Here is a 14,787-nt window from a genome sequence, read left to right as displayed (position 1 = left end):
GAAATGGCAATCCACCTCAGTACTCTTGCTTGGAAAGTCCCATGGACAGAAGAGCCTGGCAGGTTAGAGTCCATGGGGTCACAAAGAGTCAGAGCAGGCTCCGGCAGCAGTGGCACCCCAGGAGTGAGTTACAAATGCAGAGTCTTAGGCCCGCCCAGCCCTACTAACCAGAATCTGCGTTTCAGCAAGACCCACAGGGGATTCATCTGCAATCAGAGACTGAGAAGTGTGATTGAAAGAAATAGGAAAATGCGCCTTACTACCCTCAAGTCCCCACCAGCTTTCCCCTCCTCCTCCCCACCCCCAGGAGAGGCACTGCCCCTTTCTGAAGTCTAGAGCTGGTGTTCCTAACCAGCTGGCTCATCAGAACCCCTCGGGCCAAACTCCAGGCCAGTTAGGTTAGACTGTCTTGGGAAAGGCCCAGCGTCAGTGTATTTTTCATTCCGCAGGTGCCTCTGATGCAGACCCCGGGGAAGCACACCCTACCCGCCAACTGCACTGCGGCTCCGTAACCTGAATTCTGTCGTCCCCTGGGGATTTTGCTCCCACACCACGTGCCCAGTCTCTCTCTCCAGAGTGGACCCTCGCTGCCCCTCTGCTCACTCCCTGCCTCCGCTTTATCCACTGAGCCACCTTCACATCTCCACCCCAGCTTGCTTTTCCCTTGGGCTCCCATCACTGTGCCCTGTTGCTCTCCCTTGACCAGAGTCCAATAAATATTCACGGATGTGACGTTTTAAGCTTGTGCTCCTGTGCTCAGTTGCTCAGTGATGTCCAATTCTTTGTGGCCCCATGGACTGTAGCCCACCCAGTTCCTCCGTCCGTGGGATTTTTCAGACAAGAATACTGGAGCAGGTTTCCATTTCCTTCTCCAGGAGATCTTCTCCACCCAGGGATCAGACCTTCATCTCCTATTTTCTCTCTTGCATTGGCAGGCAGATTCTTTACCACTGAGCTGCCTGGGGAGCACATTTTTAACCTTGCACATGGACGGAGCCCTCTTCTGGAGGTGAACCTCCCCTTGATCGCGCCCTTTTCCCAGCAACCGCCCTGCTTCCCTCCGGAGCCAATGATAAGCCAGCCTCCACATCCTCGTTAGGGTACGCTGCCCTCGCTGAGCCAGCTCACCTCTGCCACTGCCTCTGCAGCCACACCCCAGCCTTCAGACCCTCGGCCAGGCCAGAGGACTCTGCAAAATGTGGTTCGTTGTTAACAGTTCACTGCTTGGGGTAAACAAGGGAGGATTCTTCAAGGGGCCTCCAGTTTCCAGGGAACAATAGGTCAAGCAGGAGCCCAAAGAAAGAAGACAGGGTAGTTTGGGTCCCATCTGGGGAACGCCTGCCCTGGACTGAGCCTCTGAAGACAGCTTTTTCCTCTCGTGGAAGTGAGCTGGGAGGGAGTTCCGCCTGGACCCGAAGCGGGAGCCAGACGAGACCGGGAGAACACACACGGGCAGACCTCGCAGACTCCGCAGGCTGGGTTCCAGACCACACAATAAAGCGGGTGTCCCGAAAGGGCAAGTCACACGTGAGCTTTGGTTTCCCAGGCGTATGAGTTATGTCTGCACTCCACTTGTAGTATATAAAGTGCACAAGAGCATGATGTCTAGAAAACCAGTGTACATACTTTAATTTACAATACTTTATTCCCTGGTGGTCCAGTGATTAAGTCCTCACCTTCCAGTGCAAGGGGTACGGGTTCGATCCCTGGTTAGGAGGCTAAGATCCCACATACCTCGCAGCCAAACAATCAAAACATAAAGCAGAAGCAACATTGTTACAAACTCAATAAAGACTTAAAAAAATACTTTAATGCTAAAAGAAAGCTAACCATCATCTGACATCACAGGGTTGACACAAACCTTCAATTAAAAAAAAATAATCACAGTATCTGCAAAGTGAAATAAAGTAAGCCTTTATTTCTTAAGGATAGAAGCCCCATGGCTCCATCCCGTAGCTGAACAAAGGAATCAGAAGCTCATTGGTCTGGGAGTCAGTGAGGGACACTGCGAGGGCTCTGTGACAGTCTCCTCCCTGCCACGTACGCCCATCGCCTGCAGGAACTGCCGGTCTGGAAGATAAGCTCACGACCTAACCTTCAGTCACTTTACTCACCTAGGACGTCATCAGTGCCACCTCCCTGCAAGGAGAGAGGAGCACAAAAGGTCACTAGAGAAACACACAAGGTCGTGACACAGCCCCTGACCCGAGGACCCCCAAAGTCTACAGGGGAAGAACAGACCACAAACAGATTACACGGCGATTGCTGTTGTTCAGCTGCTACGTCGCGTCCAACTCTTTGCGACCTCATGGACTGCAGCTTGCCAGGTCCCTCTGTTCTCCACTGTCTCCTGGAGCTGGCTCAAATTCATGTCCATTGAGTCAGTGATGCCATCTAACCATCATGCGCTCTAACCTACAAAGTGCAGCCAGTGGTTTAACATAAAAAGGTAAGCAAGTAACCAACCTCTGGGACACAGGGGAGGGACCTACCCGGCGGCCAGGAGATAAAGTGAGGTTTTTGATCCTGAGGCCACTAAAGCCCCAAGGACGAAAGCAGGGACTCACAAGGACTGCTGATCCTTTTCATCTTTTTTTTTTTTCTTTTCACTCCCCATACATTAATTTACTGCAATGAGGAAATCAAAGACTACTGTTTTAAGGTTTTTGTCAAAACTCTGAAATGGTTGTACCGTTCCCACCTGTGACTATGAGAACGTCCTCTTCTGCAGACCGCCTCCTCCTGCTCTGACTCCTCCTCCTCCTGCTCTGACTCCTCCTCCTCCTGCTCTGACTCCGCCTCCTGCTCTGACTCCTCCTCCTGCTCTGACTCCTCCTCCTCCTGCTCTGACTCCGCCTCCTGCTCCTCCTCCTCCTCCTCCTGCTCTGACTCCGCCTCCTCCTGCTCTAACTCCGCCTCCTCCTGCTCTAACTCCGCCTCCTCCTGCTCTGACTCCGCCTCCTGCTCTGACTCCTCCTCCTCCTGCTCTGACTCCGCCTCCTGCTCTGACTCCTCCTCCTCCTGCTCTGACTCCTCCTCCTCCTGCTCTGACTCCGCCTCCTGCTCTGATTCCTCCTCCTCCTGCTCTGACTCCGCCTCCTCCTGCTCTGACTCCGCCTCCTCCTGCTCTGACTCCTCCTCCTCTGACTCCGCCTCCTGCTCTGACTCCGCCTCCTGCTCTGACTCCGCCTCCTCCTGCTTTGACTCCTCCTCCTCCTCTGACTCCGCCTCCTGCTCTGACTCCGCCGCCTCCTCCTCCTCCTCATCCTCCTCCTCCTCTGACTCCTCCGTGAACCTTTTCCTAGTTGCTGCATAGGAAATGGACAGCTCACCTTCTTACACTACAGGGTAGGTCGCCAGCTGTGACCGAGAATCCAGTTTCCTACAGAGACATGTTAAATGTGGCTAGGCTGCCTCACCCAGGCAGCTGAAACCCAGAGCAGAGGCAGGGTGTGGATGGTACTTTCCCAGATTCAGGGCTCTGGGAGGTATGTGGTGCTTCTGGAAACAGCACATCTCACCTGAGAGACCAGAACCCCGTCAAATTCCTCCTCTGCCAACACTGCACTGGGACCCTGGGAAGCTTAGCTCACTTTCTGAGATTCTGCCTCCTTGGCGTCACAAGTTGGGGTTTCCAGGATATAGATGCTGAGATGGAGTTTGGCTTGTGGAGCGTTTATTAGGCTCCCCAGGTGGTGCAGTGGTAAAGAATCCATCTGCTGATGCACTCGACTCGGGTTCCATCCCTGGGTTGGGAAGGTCCCCTGGAGAAGGAAATGGCAACCCACTCCAGTACTCTTGCCTGGGAAATCCCACGGACAGAGGAGCCTGGTGGGCTACAGTCCGTGGGGTCACCAAGAGTAGGACACGACTGAGCACGCATGCTGAACCCTGATACCTGCAGAGAATGGGGTGGAGCAGTCAAGTTCGGGCAGAAAGAGAAGCTGAACTTGGACAAAGGCTGAGCTGGTCCCATGGGGATTTGGGGAGCATCTGTTGGTCCATCAGGGCTGTGGCTTGGTGGCCAGGCTTTTGTCCTCCTGCTGGGATCCACCCGTGTACACGGCCCAGGGTACACGTGACTCTGAACAAGAAGCTGATGGCTGCAGGCTCTGCTGACTGCATTCCTCACGGCAGGAGCTACAAGCCTTTCCTTGGAGGCCCTGGGCAGGGCACCTCCATGCCCACCAGTCTCGTTTGTAGGAGGATGATAATGGTAGGACCTACCCTATGCTGTAGTGATATTGAAATAAGCCCCGCATTCAGCACACAGCACACCTGGGACAGAGTGGTACCTGGTACCCAAGGACACACGTGCTGTGATTGGCAGTGGCATCACAAGCAGAGTAAGATGGGGGAAAGTGGTTCCCTTTCTTTAACTCATCCAGCACATACGAAAGGACCACATCACATGTCAGGCGCTGCTCTGTGACCAGAAGTGCTGGTCTAAGCTTCCATGCGGTTAACAGGTGGCCAGGGCTGCCCTCATCAAGAAGAGGACATTTGAGCCAAGACTCGAAGGAGGCGAGAGGTAGGTGGGGGAGCTATGCGTGCCCTTTGGAGAGAGCGTGCCTAGTGTTCAAGACCAGGGGGCAGAAACAGCATGAGCAAGAGGAAGGCAGAGCTGAGGTCAGGGAGGTGATGAGACCACTTCTGGGTGGGGTTTTGTGCCGAACAAAATCATTCAGATGAAGTCAGATCTCACTGCCAACTCAGAGGTTCAGAAATGCAGGTGACACAGCCCAGTGATAAACAACACCCTGGGCTTTAATCAGCAAAACGTAGACTGTGGGAAACTCCATGGGGAAAATGACCTGGTTTCTTCAAAAACAAGCAAAAATTGAAAAATGGCAAGGAAGAAAAGGAAAAGGGGAGCTATAGATTAAACGCCAACACTTTGGCCTCCTGATGAGAAGAGCCAACTCTTTGGAAAAGGCCCTGATGCTGGGAAAGATTGAGGGCAGGAGGAGAAGGTGGTGACAGAAGATGAAGATGGGTGGATGGCATCACCGACTCAGTGGACACGAGTTTGAATAAACTCTGACAGATAGTGAAGGACAGGGAAGTGTGGCGTGCTGCAGCCCATGAGGTTTCAGAGAGTCAGACATGACTTAACAACTGCACAACAACAAATAGATTGAAGAAGACAGGCATGTAAGTCAACCCTGCAATATAAACCTTATTTGGATCCCAGTTCAAGCAACCAAACTGTCTTGTCATCAGCATCATCAAAAGCCCCATCTTATGACTGAGAAATGTCAGTGCTGAGCAGAAAAGTACTGATAATAAGGAATTACCCTGGAATCCAACCAGTCCACCCTAAAGGAGATCAGTCCTGGGTATTCGTTGGAAGGACTGATGTTGAAGCTGAAACTCCAATACTTTGGCCACCTGACGTGAAGAGCTGACTCATTTCAAAAGACCCTGATGCTGGGAAAGATTGAGGGCAGGAGGGGAAGGTGACGACAGAGGATGAGATGGTTGGATGGCATCACTGAGTCAATGGACATGTTGGTGATGGACACGGAGGCCTGGCATGCTGCAGTCCATGGGGTCGCAAAGACTCAGACACGACTGAGTGATGGAACTGAACTGAACTGAACCCTGGAATGATTCAAGTGGCCACATGATCTAGGAAAGGGGGATGATGCATCTGGAATCTGCTGTGAGTTCAGGGCGGCCTCCATTCCCAGAGCTGCAGACAAGTATTCAGATAATAACTCTGCTTCACTTTCCCAAATTCCTGTCTGAGGTGAGCAAGGAGCCGCAGCCGCAGGCTACTCTGGTCAGTATGGCCAGCAGGCCCGGGAACATTCCTCATCTGGGCCGTCTCGCCTCCCTTCCTTGTTTTGCGTGAGAATCGAGAACTCATCAGCTCAGCCTCCGGCCGTGTACGGGGCATGAGACGTGGTCATCGCTCCCTGCCATCCTTTCCCGGCTCTGAGGAAACGCTTTGTCGTCTGCTCAGGTCTGGGATGGGGAAGTCCCAGCTTGGCTTCTAACTAGACCTGAAGACTGACTCTTCTCCTGACCCCTTTATGCTTTTCCTTTCTTTGAAAGAAGGTTCACTCATTGTCTCCCCTGCAAGCCGAATGCTCTGTGTGTTGGAAGGCGTGCCCTAGATTACAGGCCAGATTTTCTTAAACGTAGTAGGAAGGAAGGCAGTCTCTGAATTAGATGGTTTCCACTGGGCGTCCCCGATGGCTCAAGTGGTAGAGAAACCACCTGCAATGCAGGAGATGCAGGAGATGCAGGTTCGATCCCTGGGTCAGGAAAATCCTGGAGAAGGAAATGGCAACCCACTCCAGTATTCTTGCCTGGAGAATTCCATGGGCAGAGGAGCAGGCTACAGTCCATGGGGTTGCAAAGAGTCAGACACAACTGAGGAACTGAGCGCGCACGCGCAGACACACACACACACACACACACACACACACTGAACTTGCAATGCTCTTCCATTTGAAGCCAAGTTTGGATTTTAAGAGAATACAAAAATGTACAAAATGTTACCTTTTTTTGAATTTTGTAACATATGCTTTTTCCTTTTTAAATTAATTTTATTTTACTTTGTGTTATTTAAACCTAAATTCAAGCTGATAGAAAAGTATAATAATGTGAATGATCATTATTATTCCTGGAGCTTACCATCAGTGAGAGCTTGCAGTCTCAGAAGATGCAGGAATATCACTCTGCTTTCTTTAAATCCTTAAGGTGGTTAATCTGGAACTATATTTATATTTAACCTAAATTATACCTACAACTGCGCTGCTGTTGAACAGGTAGCCACAAATGGCTAGCGGCTATTGAGTATTTGAAATACAGATGGTCAAAACTGAGATGCGCGGTAACTGTGAAAGGCACACTGAGTCTCCAACATTTTGCAAGAAAAAAATGTAAATTGCTTCAATAATTTTAAACGTATTACATGTTAAAATGACAATGTTTTATGTATATTTGGTTAAATAAAATGTCATTAAATTTTTAAAAATGCAATAGATAACCGATACTGGATAAACTCTAATTTTCATCCATCAGAGGGAAAAAAGAGAGAGACTATAGAAATTTAGCTCCAATTCCAATTATGCTGCCTTAAGACATTTACAGAAGAACAGGAATTGGCGAGAATGTGCTTCATCCAAAAGCTCATTAAAGGCACTTAGTTTCCCTTTAGGAATCTGCTGGTTGGACCTCAGGGTTTAAAAAGTGAGTTTATTTTGCTCAGCCACGAACTGTAATTTGCATTTGGCATTAGCCTGTTAGAATGAGTAACTTCCCGCTTTCTTGCACCAAGCACATGGCTCACATTTTAACATGAAAGTTCTTTTCTCCACCGTCCATACCATTCTTCAAAATGGTAGAGAGAAATGGGAAGGAAATCAGGCATGGAAAAAAGAAAAACCCCGTGAAAAGACTGTCTCCGTGTCCAGAGTGGAGAGTTCCTTTTCATGCCTGCAAAACGAACATGGGAGCCAGCCCAAGAAATAGAACATCCTGAACAATTAGAAAATGCTGCATGCCTCTCCCCTCCAGGTAACGCCCATCTGAACCTCAGTATTTCTTGGGGTCAAAAAAAAAAGCCCAAGTGGAAGAGAGAAAATCCAGGTCAGCTGCAGCAGAAGAAAGCCTGGCCGGAAAACAAGTCCATCGGGACAGAGGGAGTTATTCAATCTGCAAGTCTGAACAAGACCCGAGTTCTTCAAAAGGGGGTGCAGCCTGCTGGAGACAGCAGTGGGGTGCCCTGGGGAATCTCAATCACCTTTTCTGAAAGGACAGCAAGGGATCCAAAGAGTTTCTGAGACGATGCACACTTCTCACACAAAACACAAACTTCTCGCTGCAAATCCACAGCTTTTCCAAGTGTATCAAAAATTAATTGGAAAAGTTGTACCTGGCCCCTTCTCTTTCTTTTGGGGATGTTTTATTAACCTGAAGTTTCTGAACATACTAGCCTCTGAATAAATAAAATAGGAGAAAGTGTATATAAAAGCAAGGAGAAAGTATTTTTACAGAAATAAACCAGATACAGATTCTGGGCTGCATACTTAACTGTTAAGGACACCCAGACACACAGAAGAAGTGGTGACCATTGCCACATCAGCGAAACTAAACGCCTCTAACAGCCCATGCCCTGGACTCCTGATGTTGTCCAGAAAGAGTCCAGTGTTTTCACAATCGCCGTCTCATTTCTATACACAACATCCCCTGACCTTCCATTTTGTAACTATAGAAAAGTTGGGTGCTGAAAGACTAACTGATTTGCCCCAGGTCACAGGTCATTGGCCAGGACCTGCACACCGGGCGAGCAGACAGAGCTCACGGGAAGGCAGCTACGCCTCACTGGGCACAAAAATCATATTTTGGTGTTTCAGCAACCATTTTGGACACGATCTTTCACCCCCAAACCACATTATAATAGAGCTGTCACTTCTCTTCCAAGAAGGCTCTTTGAAGGTGCAGAGTTCAACAAGCTCTTCCTTCACCCAAACAGGTTTGCCCAGCCCTCCCCGTCCAACAGGTGGGAGGAAGTGGAGGCTGGGAACCAGGACCTTCAAACACAGCCAACTCAAAACAGAGTCCAGCCAGCACCGCCGCAAGTTTCCCCACCCCGGGTATTTGACTGACTGCCACTGGGTACGTAAGGCGGGACCTTTGTGCTTGGTGTAAATGGCAACAAGCCAGTGAGGCCCCTAAGACGCATCCTCCACATGCCGTAACACTGGCCCCTCGCTACAGGGCCCTTCGGGATCGCACCCCAGTTCTCAGCCCCAGCTGTCCTGAGCTGATGCTAGTCAGGGAGTGTGCCTCCCACCTCTGGGCCTGAGCAGACACACACTCCTGCTTATCCAGCGCACTCATCCTCCATGTTATCTGCTGCTTCTTCCAGGAAGCCTTCCCGGCCTCCCTAGACCACACATTTCCATAGTGCCCTGTCTCACTCCTAGTATGGACTGTACGACAGCACCTTACACGGTAGTGTGGGGTGAAAGTGCTAGTCACTTAGTCATATCTGACTCTTTGTGACCCTATGAGGCTCCCTGTCCATGGAATTCTCCAGTCAAGAATACTGGAGTGGGTAGCCATTCCCTTCTCCAGGGGATCTTCTCGACTCCCAGGATCAAACCTGGGTCTCCCCCATTGCAGGCGGAGTCTTTACAGTCTGAGCCATCAGGGAGACTGTTGATTTGTCTGTATCCCTGACCTAGGCCGTGCGCTCCGTGGGAGCAGGGGCCGGGTCTGCCTGGTTTTTATACCCCAGCACCTACTGCAGTGCCTGCTTGTGGATAAATCATTGATTGAATACTTGCAATCAACAAGCAGGCATGGCTTACTGTTAGGGCAGGCTTGCTACTAGATTCTGAGGATGAAGAGATGAAGAAGTTATATCTTCTGTCTTCAGGTCAATTATAATCTTTTAATCTGTGATGCTTGTTATCTTTATTTTACAAAAACACAACTACCAGACTTCACTGGCGGTCCAGTGGCCAAGACTCTGTCCTCCCAAAGCAGGGGGCCGGGTTCCATCCCCGGTCAGAAAACTAGATCCCACATGCCGCAACCTGATATGGTGCAGCCAAACAAATAAAGGAAAAGGTCAGTTTTCATTCCAATCCCAAAGAAAGGCAATGCCAAAGAATGCTCAAACTACCGCACAATTGCACTCTTCTCACACGCTAGTAAAGTAATGCTCAAAATTCTCCAAGCCAGGCTTCAGCAATATGTGAACCATGAACTTCCTGATGTTCAAGCTGGTTTTAGAAAAATGCAGAGGAACCAGAGATCAAATTGCCAACATCTGCTGGATCATAGAAAAAGCAAGAGAGTTCCAGAAAAACATCTATTTCTGCTTTATTGACTATGCCAAAGCCTTTGACTGTGTGGATCACAATAAACTGTGGATAATTCTGAAAGAGATGGGAATACCAGACCACCTGATCTGCCTCTTAAGAAATTTGTATACAGGTCAGGAAGCAACAGTTAGAACTGGACAGGGAACAACAGACTGGTTCCAAATAGGAAAAGGAGTACGTCAAGGCTGTATATTTTCATCCTGTTTATTTAACTTATATGCAGAATACATCATGAGAAACGCTGGACTGGAAGAAACACAAGCTGGAATCAAGATTGCCGGGAGAAATCTCAATAACCTCAGATATGCAGATGACACCACCCTTATGGCAGAAAGTGAAGAGGAACTCAAAAGCCTCTTGATGAAAGTGAAAGTGGAGAGTGAAAAAGTTGGCTTAAAGCTCAACATTCAGAAAACGAAGATCATGGCATCCGGTCCCACCACTTTATGGGAAATAGATGGGGAAACAGTGGAAACAGTGTCAGACTTTATTTTTCTGGGCTCCAAAATCACTGCAGATGGTGACTGCAGCCATGAAATTAAAAGACGCTTACTTCTTGGAAGGAAAGTTATGACCAACCTAGATAGCATATTCAAAAGCAGAGACATTACTTTGCCAACAAAGGTCCATCTAGTCAAGGCTACGGTTTTTCCTGTGGTCATGTATGGATGTGAGAGTTGGACTGTGAAGAAGGCTGAACGCCAAAGAATTGATGCTTTTGAACTGTGGTGTTGGAGAAGACTCTTGAGAGGCCCTTGGACTGCAAGGAGATCCAACCAGTCCATTCTGAAGGAGATCAGCCCTGGGATTTCTTTGGAAGGAATGATGCTAAAGCTGAAACTCCAGTACTTTGGCCACCTCATGCGAAGAGTTGACTCATTGGAAGAGACTCTGATGCTGGGAGGGATTGGGGGCAGGAAGAGAAGGGGACGACAGAGGATGAGATGGCTGGATGGCATCACTGACTTGATGGACATGAGTCTCAGTGAACTCCGGGAGTTGGTGATGGACAGGGAGGCCTGGTGTGCTGTGATTCATGGGGTCGCAAAGAGTCGGACACAACTGAGCAACTGATCTGATCTGATCTGATATATATATATATATCTATAAAAAACACACAGAAGAAGGAAATGGCAACCCACTCCAGTATTCTTGCCAGGAGAACCCCATGGACAGAGGAGCTGAGCAGGCTACAATCCATGGGGTTACAAACAGTCGGACATGACTTAATTAAACAACAACAGCAACAATTATACAGCACAGGGAACTATATTCACTAGTCTGTGATAAACCGTAAGAGAAAAGAATAATATATGTATATATGTATGTATCTGAATCGCTTGGCTGTACAGCAGAAATTAACGCATATAAATCAACTGTATTTCAATAACTTTAAAAAAGAAAACCACACATACACACACCACTGCCCAATGGGTAACTGAGGAGACTGGACCCAGGGAGCCCTGGAGCTGGTTACAACCCGAACGAGGACCTCCTTCCCTTTGGTATCAGGGATGTTCCTGAAATGGTTAGACCCAGATCGGCTTTAAACGGCTGCTTCGTGAGAACTAACAAATAGATGGGAATATTCTAGGCCACAAAGTAGCACCATGCCTTGAGGCCAGCTAGATGGCCAGCTCCGCAGAACAATGAGATTCCAAATGCTCATCTGAATAGGGAGGAAAGTGGAGTGAGAGAGAGATGAGAGGAACACTCTGTTTTTCTTTCTTTGCCGCTGTCCGTTCCAAAAAGGCTGTAACATACAGCAAATAACATACAGCCTCCACCCCTGCCACTTAAGCCATCAGAAAAGTGAACAGCCCTAACATCCTTGATCCTTCCTAACTGGTTTTCTAAACTTCCCCCCACCCACCCCCTTATCCTGAGACCCTACTCAGTCGCTCTCAAAGTATGGTCCAGGGGCCAGGATCAACGCATCACCTGAGATCTTGTGAGAAAGGCGAATCATCTGGGCCCTCCCTGGACACACTGGACCGGAAGCGCTGGGGGGGGTTGCCAGGCCATCTGTGTTCTAAATGCCCCCCCGCCGCCGCGTGAGTGTGATGGGGTCTCACATTTGAGAGCCACTGCCTGGCTCTCTGTCTCCAGGGCGCTGGCTGCTCGCAGATTCTCTTGTTTGTTGATTTGGATGCCTAATCTATGTCTTGTCCTCTCTCCCTGGAGTGGACACGGCGGGACGACTGGGAACTTGCCAGTCTTGCTTGGAGCTGTGCATCTTCCGAGGCTGAGAACAGGCTGTCACGTCACGGAGCTCGGTAAATATTTGTTGAGCAAACAAACAAACCTTCCTCTTTCTGCTTGTTTTTCCCCCAATTTCCCGGGAACTGGCCATGAACAATCCCAGAAGGAGTCAAGCCACCCTTGTGAGTCAAGCCACCCTTGTGAGTCATGTGGGCCAAGTCTGCTTATCTGTCGGCTGGCGATAAGCCTCCAAGGACAAGAACTGCGACCCCATCTGGCCCCCTTCAGCCTTTCCCCCAAATCTCCAGAACTCGCTCACGGCCATCAGAATTCACTTTTCCAAACGGCAGAGTCGAGACATCGCGGGCCCAGCGATGGGGTGCGGGCTGGCAAAGGAAAGGCCTTCTACAGGGGAATCGACCCTCTGCAGCGCTGGCAACACTGGTGGTGGGTGAGAGCCGCCCGGCACAGCACCCCCGGGTGGCCCCCGCCCTGTGTGCACACGGCCACCCTCCCCTCCCACCCATCTAGGGAAGGGAAGCCAGCCACTCACTACCGGGCATAAAACCCACCTCCAGCTTTCACGGCAGAATTGTTGAGAAGGTCCCCTGTTAGGTCAAAGTGGCCAGAAGGCCAGACCTTGGAGAAAGAGGCAAGGAAACAGCCTCATGGAAGGAAGGTACCAGCTGCCCCCTACTCGTGGGGCACTGCTGTACATGCAGTGAAGTGGGTTTTCCTTGTCTGAGGCTCAGAGAAGAGCCCTCACAAGGCCTCTGAGCCATCAGCCATGGACCTTGACCTCTCACCCAGCTCTGGCCCGAAGCCCTTCCTTCTTTTTAAACTAGCTCTTTTGTACTGGGGTATAGCCCGTTAACAACGTTAAGATAGCTTCAGGTGAACCGCAAAGGGAGTCAGCCAAGTGCCGTGCTGTGCTCGGTCGCTCAGTCGTGTCCGACTCTTCTGCAACCCCCTGGACTGTGGCCCACCAGGCTCCTCTGTCCATGGGATTTCCCAGGCAAGAAGACTGCAGTGGGTTGCCCTTTCCTTCTCCAGGTAATCTTCCCGACCCAGGGATCAAACCCGAGTCTCCTGCTTTTTCTCTACCTCTGGGCCTCCAGGAAGTCATTCATGTACATGTATCCATTCTCCCCTAAAAGCCCCCTCCCATCCAGGCTGCCACATAACAGAGCAGAGTCCCCTGTGCCAAGCCTTTCTGGAAATTCACAAACGCACTGTGGGTCTTAGGCCCCTCCCCAGCATGGGTCAGGCCAATGGCAGCGTTTCAAGCAGGGAAGGATAAAATGAATCTCAGGAGAGGGAAGCTGAGCGAGCTGAAGGGCCAGGTTAAGAGGAATCTGGGCTCCTGGCTTCCCCAGCCTCCTGCCCTGGGTCGCCACGCCCCACTTCCTGGGTTTGCCTGGGGCCCACCTGGATGGTTAATATTAACCCAGGGGGATAAGCACCCTTGCGGGTTCACGGGGCCTCCGAGGCAGGTGGGATGCTGACTCATTGCCTCTGCGGCAGCCACGTGTCTCCACAGCTCTTGGCAGGCTAGTGGGCTGGCTCCATGCTGAGCAAAGCAGGGTGCGGGCGGGAGGCCTTGGTTTTGCGTCTCCATCAGAGGGAGCAAGAAGGAAGTTCCCGAAGCGTCCCTTGATCGGCCCCCTGTGGCCCCCTCTACTTTCTGCATCTCCAAAGGTTTATCCAATTTTCCCCAGTCGTGTCAGCTCCCACACAAGGGAGGTGCGTGCTGTGGAAGGAAGACATAAAAAGCTCCCTGGCGCAAACTAGAAAGCTTTAACGTCTCCTGGATTGTAACGCATCTGCAGAAGGCTGAGCCCCTCCAGCTAGCTCCTGCAGGTTCCAGAAACAAGTCCAGTCTGCTCGGCCCCCACCCTCAGCCCTAGCCCAGCCTGCCCCGGGGAAAGGACCCGAGGCTGGCTTTACAGCAGGTGTGCCTGCGGGTCTCTGACAAGGATGGAGAAGCTGGGCGCCAGGCACCTCTCTTACTGCTCCCGTGTACCTCCCGCTGCAAACTGAGTTAAATAAAATGAAAAGGCTGTGTGCGCTTGAGGTTATGGAAACTGACAACTTTATAAACTTGGCACACGTGGAAATAACAGGAGAGCGTGGTTGGACCTACCGATGTAAAATCACGTTATTCTGAATGGAAGCACTCACTCCCAAGGTGGGGGGTCTGCCCTCCTGCTTCTCCAGATGCTTTAAAGCCCTCCAGATCCTGGCCAGGCTGACAGCTCTGGGGACACTGGCATGAACACACCCATCCTCTCAGCTCTGACACTCCCATCCCAAAGGAGCTTTGAAACCTCACTTCTAAGAAGGCCACTCTCCACCCTGACCTGTCAGTCGTGGGGGCTGGGCACGTGGCCAGGTAAGGGCGGGGGGTGGGGCGGGTGGGCATGCAGGCAGCACACAGCCAGAACGAATGCAGCTCGAGCCTCAGCCTTGAAACACCCGGGTGCGGCCTGTGGGTGCAAGCTGATCTTGCCTTCTGATTCATGCCATTATTAAATCAGCAAGTTGGACAAGAAGCAAAATCAGCCAGGGCCCAGCATTGGGCAAAAGCTAAAGAGTGCATGGCAGACTGGATGGGAGGGGAGTTTGGGGGAGAACAGATCCATGTCGGTGTGTGGCTGAGTCCCTTTGCTGCACACCTGAAACCGTCACCACACTGTAACCAGCTACATGTGTGTGCATGCTTAGTCCCTCAGTCGGG

The 14,787-nt window shown here is 50.6% G+C and overlaps 1 long non-coding RNA gene across 1 annotated transcript; it reads right to left on the bottom strand.

Annotated features, from left to right (window-relative positions):
- Positions 1-1,898: 1,898 nt before the first annotated feature.
- On the bottom strand, positions 1,899-14,417 carry LOC139179111 (uncharacterized). The gene is made up of 2 exons (XR_011563520.1): positions 11,790-14,417; positions 1,899-2,415 (listed from the first exon to the last, which is right to left on the bottom strand). It is a non-coding gene; the product is annotated as an uncharacterized lncRNA (long non-coding RNA).
- Between the last annotated feature and the right edge of the window lie 370 nt (positions 14,418-14,787).

This window comes from Bos indicus, chromosome 23 (genome assembly GCF_029378745.1).
Source record: "Bos indicus isolate NIAB-ARS_2022 breed Sahiwal x Tharparkar chromosome 23, NIAB-ARS_B.indTharparkar_mat_pri_1.0, whole genome shotgun sequence".
NCBI lineage: Eukaryota > Metazoa > Chordata > Mammalia > Artiodactyla > Bovidae > Bos > Bos indicus.
Note: the sequence above shows the minus strand (reverse complement) of the source record. Positions and strands in the feature narration are given on the sequence as shown.